The sequence below is a fragment of the Delphinus delphis genome, chromosome 13, assembly GCF_949987515.2.
Source record: "Delphinus delphis chromosome 13, mDelDel1.2, whole genome shotgun sequence".
NCBI lineage: Eukaryota > Metazoa > Chordata > Mammalia > Artiodactyla > Delphinidae > Delphinus > Delphinus delphis.
Genome location: NC_082695.1, coordinates 85,722,891 through 85,731,951, shown reverse-complemented (window position 1 = coordinate 85,731,951; position 9,061 = coordinate 85,722,891). Strand labels below are relative to the sequence as shown.

Below are 9,061 nucleotides of genomic sequence, written 5' to 3'. Positions count from 1 at the left end.
ATCTCATTTATGAGGGCTGTGATTCGGGGTTAGGATTAACACCTTAACGTTCAGCCTACAGCCCCGGCTTAGCACGGTAATGGAACAATAAAGGATGACTATTTGAACGTGAATTCAACTGAAATTCAAGTAAAGCAAAACCCAAAACCATATACTTACTCTATAGCTTAAGAAAAACTGTTCACGGTCATCTCCTCTACTGGAGGGAATTAAAGTGGGCCTGTTAGGTTGCCTGACAGGAACACTAAATGTCTAAATTGGGAATCGACTATATTCTATCTAGGTTAACCCTCTCTGTTAACAGGGGAAAACAGAGGTCTAGGGAGTTGGAGAAACTTGCCCAGAGACAGACAACTACTTTTGGGCTGGGCCAAGTGTAAGAGCGGGTTCCTTTCATTAACACCAACATCTTTTCATTTATGTGGCCTTTCACAGTTTGCCAAGCACCTCCTGAGCTCCGTGACCTCATTTATTGTACTATATCCATGAGCTTACAGAGGTGGCTTTTGGGGGATTTTTTGCATCCTCAGACCAGTGTTGCAATAGCTTATTCTTAAATTTAAAAAATATATATGTACACACACGTGTAACTCTGTGTGTACATCTGTATGCACACATGGAAGACACGGCACCACATCTCCCTGTGTCACCCCATGCGGGCCACACCCTGGCAGTCACAAAGCACAAAGAGAAAACGGTCTTCGGTTTGAGAATTCCCGAGTTGCCACTGATGCTTCAATACCAAAGGGCTTAGAAGTGTTTACACTTTCAAGGGGAGTAGGAACGTTTTAGGTTTCCCTTTAATGAGTCTCATTTTGAGACAGGATGGCAAGGTTGGCCAGACGCTCTTCAGGCCGTTTTTGTAGTAAGTCTTTCAAAGAATGAATAGTGAAGCCAATTCATTTCTCCTCCTGGAATTTGTCCTTCTTCTTTTTCTTTGTCGTGAGGTTATATATAAAGGTATGGGCATACAGACATTACGAAAGATAAGGGCTATCACGTGAGGGAGGAAATCAGACAATAAATCCAAAGAAAGCTATGGAAATTAAAAGTCTGAACCCAGCGGCAGGGCGGGAGGTGACACAGTCTTTTCACAGAGCCGTTACACACCACGCAACTGTCCTCAAAAGCATGAATGGAAAAAGCTAGCCATTCAGCTGCAGAACAAAGCTGGGGCCTTTGTTTAATGTCTTTAGCATTAGTCTGGGCAGCAAGTACCTTTTCCAGGGTAGGCCAGAGAAGATAAGTCCAGTTTGGGATTTCTGTGGGTTGTTTTTTTTTTTTAAGTTTTAATTTATTTATTTTTGACTGTGTTGGGTATTCGTTGCTGTGTGTGGGCTTTCTCTAGTTGCATCAAGCAGGGGTTACTCTTCGTTGCGGTGCACTGACTTCTCATTGCGGTGGCTTCCCTTGTTGTGGAGCATGGGCTCTAGGTGCTTCAGTAGTGTGGCTCACGGGCTTCAGTAGTTGTGGCTCATGGGCTCTAGAGCGCAGGCTCAGTAGTTATGCACATGGGCTTAACTGCTCCACGGCATGTGGGATCTTCCTGGACCAGGGCTCGAACCCGTGTACCCTGCATCGGCAGGTGGATTCTTAACTATTGTGCCACCGGGGAAGTCGCCAGTTCGGGTTTTAAGGCTTGAGTCAGCTCTGTGGCCAGCAGCTCGTGCAGGGACACACCATCGTGGGAGGACACCTAGTTTTTCCCAGGCCAGTTGTAACACTTGGGGCCGCCGGATGGTGAAGATAACCAGATTTGCTTGTTTGGGGTTTGCTTGTTGATCACGTACGTTCCTAGATCTCCGCGCAGTTTAATTGCTAAAACACCACTCCCAAAGGAGACATCATCGCCTTCAAATGTGTAAGGTTTGTCTGCAAGGTCTTCAAAAAACTCTGCTAAGGAGTCCAGCGTCTCCTCGGCCAGTCTTTCATAGGCGGTATTGTCCTGAGGGCCAGCGTCTCCCAAAGCTCCCGTTGTCTTCAAGTTCATCCAGCAGACGCTCTGCTTTTTGACATTCAGGGTCTGGTTGAGGCCGCGGAAGTTCAGACTGGGCTGGCTGCGTGCGCGGGCCGCGGCGGTCCCGGAGTGCAGCCCCGGCAGCCGTACAGCGGGGGTCCTTCGTTGGCCGCGGGGCCGCGGGGCCCCGGCGCGGGCCTGGGCAGAGCCGGGCGGCGCCGAGCAAGCGGAGCAAGAGGCTGGCAGCCACGGGGCGTCCGAGCGTCCACGTGCTCAGAACGTTAACTCTTTAGTTTCATGTTTGTTGCAGATCTTGTCTTCATTTGTCATTTGCATCTAGGGTAATTCTGTACTAACAGCCCAACCTTATCAAAGAAAACAGGGGTTAAATCTTGAACAGAAATGTTGCTCTCATGTAGGAAGTTAATGGCTAACGGTGAAATTTATTTTATTAGTATTTCAAGATTTCTAGCACTGAAAGGCTGTAACAATATGAATAGCAAAGCACATCCACGTAGATTTTCTTCTACATGATGCTTTTGTTCTCAAAATTGTAAAAGAAATTCCTGTCACTGGAGAATTTCATTCTGCATCTTCTTTTATAGATGGTGCTCTCGTTCATTCTGTAAATTCCAGCCACTGAAACTCCAGTTCATCGTTCTACCAAATACAATTGTCACATAAGCCTAGAGGATTTTTTTTTTCCTTTGAAGGGGGAACTACTTTATTCCCAAGTAACCAAATACACTTAGAGTGTCTAACAGAAATAAATGGTGCATTTTCTCTCAACCCTTAAAATGCTTTCAATTAAAAAACTTTTCCAGAGAGAGAGGAAAATTGCCAATGCTGAGATTTAGGCACTAATCGTATTCATTTTGAAATGTGATAGATATTAGGTATTGTGGCAGGTTATGAGATAATATTCATCTCTCTTGTAAAACATATATTCCCATGAGGTAGATGGAAAGTATTCGGTGTTTCGGCCAAAATAAAGTGTATTTCATTTCCGGGAGGCTTTTCTCATCAGGACTTTTGGGAAGACCCTGAAAATGAGGATCTGTGTCCTTTAGTGTTTGTGACCTGCTCACGTGGTAATTCTGGCGATTATCACCCTCATCCCATGACTGGGGCAAGGACACGTCTCCACGTCATTGGGCTCCTTCTTGGAATGTCCCACCGCACAGAATTACGTATTCAGTTTCACCCCCCGCCCCAGCGAAACAAGGAATGTCCACAAGCCCTCCCACTTGCCTGCTGAGATATCTAGACCTGATTTGTGCTACCACACAAATCCATCGCTTTTCTAGGAAACCTTTTAAGATCTCAGCGTTCATCCCCAAATGCTAAAGCTAGTCATGAGATGTCACTTTCTAAAAGTGAACATTTGGGGGAAATGAGACGGTGGTCATGTTTCCAAGCAGGGTCCAGGATTTGCCTTTACGTCTCAGCGCATCTCAGAATGAATGTCCCCATGTCACTCATCCTGTTAGCAGGTCACTGTGGTCCTGAAAGAGAGGACAGGGATGGAATTGGGGCAACCCTCTGCGTTGTGAGGGGAGGGACACATGCAGCCCGTCACCCCCCTAAGTGGCCCCAGTTTCATCCTGAATGTGTTGGCACGGCCTTGGGGGAGCTCCTTCCTCTGTAGTCGTGGCACCTGGGTGCACAGTCTTTGCCCCGGGGCTGCCGAAACCAGACCTGAGCCCTCATCCATCACCAGGTAATTCTGAGAAAGGAAAGCACCTAAGGACATGTGAGTGTGTGACTCACTGTTAACCAGGGCGGAAAGGGCTGCGGGCAAACGATGACACTCCTGTAGCTCCTCCCTCTAAGTCTTCCAGTAGAAAAGAACCATCAGTACAGTAGCCAGGGCATGGAAGCAACCTAAGTGTCCATCTGCAGATGAATGGATAAAGAAGATGTGGTCCATATATACAATGGAATATTACTCAGCCATAAAAAATGAAATGATGCCATCTGCAGCAACATGGATAGACCTAGAGATTATCATAGTAAATGAAGTAAGTCAGACAGAGAAAGACAAATACCATATGATATCACTTACATGTGGAATTTAAAATATGATACAAATGAACTTACTTATAAAAAGAAACAGATTCACAGACATAGAAAACAAACTTACGGGAGTTCCCTGCTGGTCTAGTTGTTAGGATTCCATGGGCTGGGTTCAATCCCTGGTCGGGGACCTGGGATCCCACAAGCTGTGCAGTGCGGCCAAAAAAAAAAAAGAAAAGAAAAAGAAAACAAACTTGTGGTTACCAAAGGGGAAAGTGTGGGGAGGAATAAGTTAGGAGTTTGGGATTAACAGATACACACTACTACATATAAAGTAGATAAACAGCAAAGTCCTACCCCATAGCACTATGTTCAATATCTTGTAATAACTATAATGGAAAAGAATCTGAAAAAGAATAGGTATATATAGAGTCACTTTGCTGTACACCTTAAACATTGTAAATCAACTCTACTTCAATAAAAATAAAATAGAATAGAATAAAATTAAATTAAGTTAAATTACATTTTAAAAAAAGAACCATCAGACAAGGAGTTTTTAGAACTCAGGTACGAACTGTGTCCACACCTGTGAATCGATGTGCCCTTTGCTTCGAGAAATTGGACCAATTCGGGGATTCATTAGAACAACAGTGGAGGGCATGATTGTGGCTTTGTGGCTGACCTGTCAGCAGGGTCCCCCAGACCCATGCCTGTGGGCACAGCCCTGGTTGTAGGCTGGACTGAAAGCAACAGGTGTGGCACGGGTTGTGACCCTAGGGATCTAGTGTTGCTACCCTGTTATGGCGACAGTCATGAGCACATCAGTGTCATTCCTTCTAAAGAGTTGATTCTCTGCTGGGAAAATATATACTCAGATCTCTTTCTGGATCCCCGACCGTATTTCTTTCCACCACCCCTAAAACACCTACTTTGTTCTTCATCCTCTTTGTCATTCAAACTCCAGTATCAAACCCACCAGCAAATCCTGTGGGCTTCGAGCTGAAACATTTTTCAAATCTGCTCATTGGCCCTCAGCCTCCACTCTCTGCACTTCCCTTGGTCATGGAACAGGGAACATTTCTGGGCATGTGACGATTACATCTCCCAACCTGCCTTGCAGCCGGCCGTGGCCACCTCAACGTAGGCAGATGCAGTATGAACCCCCAGGCTTCCGGTTCTGTGATGACAACAGTGGGTCAAACTGGACCACCCTCACCCGGTAGTCACTTCTGCCACCACCCAGAACACACCCCAGTTGCCACTTGTCTACAAACGAACAATCGAACAAATGTCTGTTTGCACTTCCCACACCTTTGTCCTCTCAGAGGAGGAGCCACCCTTTCTCCTGTTCAGGCTAACCCTTCGCCGTGCTCCTGATTCTATCCTCTCTTTATCCATCTTAGATGCTGTGCCATGAATTATTTCCTGGACTCTTCATTTTTTCCTCCCTCCTGCCTGTTTTCTTAAAGTCTTTGCACCTGGGACATTCAGCCATTCTTTAAAACCCTCCCTCTGCCTTGTCATCTTTGCTCGGATTCATCTTAACCCTTCCCTTCACAAAACCAAGCGACTTGGAATCCTTCCCCATCAACTATTCATTGTTATTTCTTTTGGAAAATAATACCATTTATTGTTTTCCTTTTTCTAAATACAAAAATAATACACATTCACTGCAGAATATTTGGAAGATCTAGGCAAGCATACAGAGGAAATAAAAATCGCATGTAATCCTACGACTTGGCAATAACTCATCATTCACGTGCATTTTTTTCATATGTGCACTTAAAAAAAGGAAAACTAGGATCACACTTTTCTATTCTGCTGTTTCTCCTTAACGGTAAATCATGAACCTCTTCCCATGTCAAAAACATGATTTTTAAATGGCCTTTTGGTATCCCACTTTCTGGACATGCCAAAAGGTACGTGGTCCTATCCTCACTGGTGCTCAGTCCAGGGGTTTAGATTTTCTTGTTCTGTGAGAGCTTCTTGGACCACCAGCTCTCATGTACGTTCTTTACTGATGTGGAATTAACACAGATTCAAAACACTGCACCAAGTGACACGCACATATCTGGAGGCTCTTGAAGCATAACTGTTGAATTGTTTCCAAAGATGGTTGAATCGACATGTACTACAAAGAGCAGTGTGGGAGAGGATCCATGTGCCCCTATTCTTGCTAATTCACAGCCAACCCAATGAGCGAAAATGTTTGCATTTTAGTTTGAGGCCAACTATGTGACTGCATTTGCCTTTGCCATTGCTGCGTCTCCCTTTACGAAAACAGTCTGTCCTGTTGTGTTTTCTCACCTTCCATCTAACCTGTTTCTAGTGTCCTTATTTGCTCATTAAAAGAAAAAACTCTTATGCGTCATTACTATTCATTCTAGTTCGTCAGGAATACCTTTGCCAGCTTCTCATTTGTCTTTCCATTTCTTGTTTATGGAAGTGATTTTTAAAAATATGGATGGAGGGCTTCCCTGGTGACGCAGTGGTTGGGGGTCCGCCTGCCGATGCAGGGGACACAGGTTCGTGCCCACGTCCGGGAAGATCCCACATGCCCCGGAGCGGCTGGGCCCGTGAGCCATGGCCGCTGAGCCTGCGCATCCGAAGCCTGTGCTCTGCAACGGGAGAGGCCACAATAGTGAGAGGCCGTGTACCGCAAAAAAAAAAAAAAAAAAAAAAAAAAAAGGATGGAATCAAACCTATCAATATTTTTTCTGCTTCTTTTGGCCTTCCCCTTCTCCCAGTCGTTCCCCGACCGCCTGCACTCAATCTTCTCTCCCTACACGTTGCTAGACTCTTCTCCAAGCCAACAGCAGCTGGCAACCCCAGCTGTGCCCCCTAAAAAGCATCTTTGCTGCTCTTTGCCTGTTGTCTGGCTGAGGAACTGTGCTCTCTTGGGTTTCCCCCTGCATCTCAGATCGTATTTTTAAAAGTTTATTTATGTATGTGTTTCTTTGTTTTTAATAGGTAATAGAGAGGTTTTAGGTTCTCGGCAAAATTACGAGAAAGGCACAGAGATTTCCCATGCCCCTCTGCTCCCCACGCAGGCACAACCTTCAATATCAATGTCATTATCAATGTCAAGGGAGCCGCACTGAGGCATCATGGTCAGATCGTCTTTGTCTGTCTTCTCTGTGTCTGCCCTTGCCTCTCACACTGGTGTCCCTGGGGTCTGGTTTTGGTTGTCTTCTCTCCCCATCCTGCCGCCTCTCTCAGGGCACGTGCCCCTCCCAGGAGTGATGCGCTGGTGCTTTCAGCACCACACCTTCAGTTCAGCCCCTCTCTTGGCCTCCACACCTGTACTGTCAGCTGCTCACTGTGTCCCTTCAGAAAAACATCCCAAAGCCATCCTCACACACCTTATTTCTCTTCCTCATTCTCTTCTTTGGTGCAAATCCCCGTCTTCTGCTCCATTCCCTAAACTGGAAATGCTAGAGTCTTCCTTCACATCCCACATGTAATCACTGAGCATATCCTGCTGATTCTTCTTGTAATTTCTTAGATCATACTCCCCTCCCCTCCCACCACACTGGCATAATTCAGACCTGTTTTTACCTTAACTTTGCAATAAACAGATCGATTTCACAGTTAAGAGTTCAGGGTATCTAGCAAACAGATACATCATTTGTAGAACAGAAGTGATCTGAGCGCTTGTATGGTTGCTTTGAGGATTAACTAAGATGAAAGAGGTAAAGTACTTAGCGTGGTTCCTGGTAGATAGGAAGGGTCCAGTAGATGTCAGCTCTTATAATTAATTATCACACAGCTTCTGAGTCACACATCCACAAGGCCGATTGCCACATTGCTGCCATAATTCTCTTCCTAAAATGCAAATCAGATCCCCGTCTCCCTGAATGTGTCAGTGGTAAAGGCTAAACACCTTAATATAGCACAAGACTGTCCACGAGGAGCCCTGCTTACACCTCTGGCCCTGTGTCTCCTGATCTTCACCCCATGTTTCAGCCTTGCTGAATGTAAGGGTCAGCTATTGCCTTAATAATGTCACGTAACAACCATCCCCATGTGCCCGGGTCTGCAGGATGAGTCTGATTTGGCTCCAGTGGGTTAAGATGGGCTTAGCCGGCATGTGGGCTGCAGACTGTAGTTGGGTTTAAGTCTGCTCCATTTGTGTGTGTTCTGGGGCCCAGACTGAAGGCACCGTCACCGCGTGGCACCTGCTCCTTTCATGGCTGATACTTATTGACCAGAGCAAGTCACAGGACCAAACCCAGCGTCCATGATGTGGTGAAGTACACTGTGCCTGCAGAGGGGGAGGGAAGGGGGGATGGTTGCCAGCAGTAACCCAGCCTGCAGCACTGGGTTGCTGCCCCCCACCTCCCCAGGAGCCCTGCTGCTTTACATTCCTTGCCTTTGCCCTTCAGCTCTTTTGTGAGATGGCCTCACCATGCCCCCCTCAACTTTCTTCCACTTAACCAACGTGCATCGTCCTTGTGGGGCTCAGCTCAGCTGTCACCTCCTCAAGAAAGCCTTTCCACCTGCCCCTGTAGATCTGGCCTCAGTCTCCTCTGGACGCTCCTATTCACCTGAGCATCGCAGATCTGTGGTCGAGGTTTGTCTCCTCCCTTCTGTGCCTGACGTCAGATCCTTAGACCTTACTGCTGTGGCTGAATGGTGAATAGCTGAAGTCAGTCTCATAAACCCCTCTCTCATTCAACCCGTGTGTTGTGGGCTCCTGGCAAGTCATCCCTTTTCTCTAATAAAAATGTCTGAAAATAAAGAACACCAGGAGGTACTGCAAACCAGATACTCTTCTGGGTACTGGGATCGCGCACTGGATATTCTCAGGTAACATCTGGTCACATCTAGTTACTTAAAGACGGACCCTGGATTGTGCCGGCCGGGCCAAAGTTTACACAGGGAGCAATTTTCTAGTTGACAATTTCAAACCTGGGTCCAAAGGATAAACACTGCTCATATGCCCATGGGGCCACAGGTAATCAGCCAGGTGGGTGGGGCTCTGTGCTGCGTGCCCATGGGGGTGTGTGCGCCCCCAAGAGCACGCTCTGTTCTTTACAACTAAACTCAAAGCTCTTCCCACGAACCCCTGGGTCTGCTCGCCTTTCC

The 9,061-nt window shown here is 46.5% G+C and overlaps 1 pseudogene; it reads right to left on the bottom strand.

The window, feature by feature from the left end:
* Window positions 1-1,198: 1,198 nt before the first annotated feature.
* On the bottom strand, window positions 1,199-4,681 carry LOC132435777 (frataxin, mitochondrial pseudogene; annotated as a pseudogene).
* Between the last annotated feature and the right edge of the window lie 4,380 nt (window positions 4,682-9,061).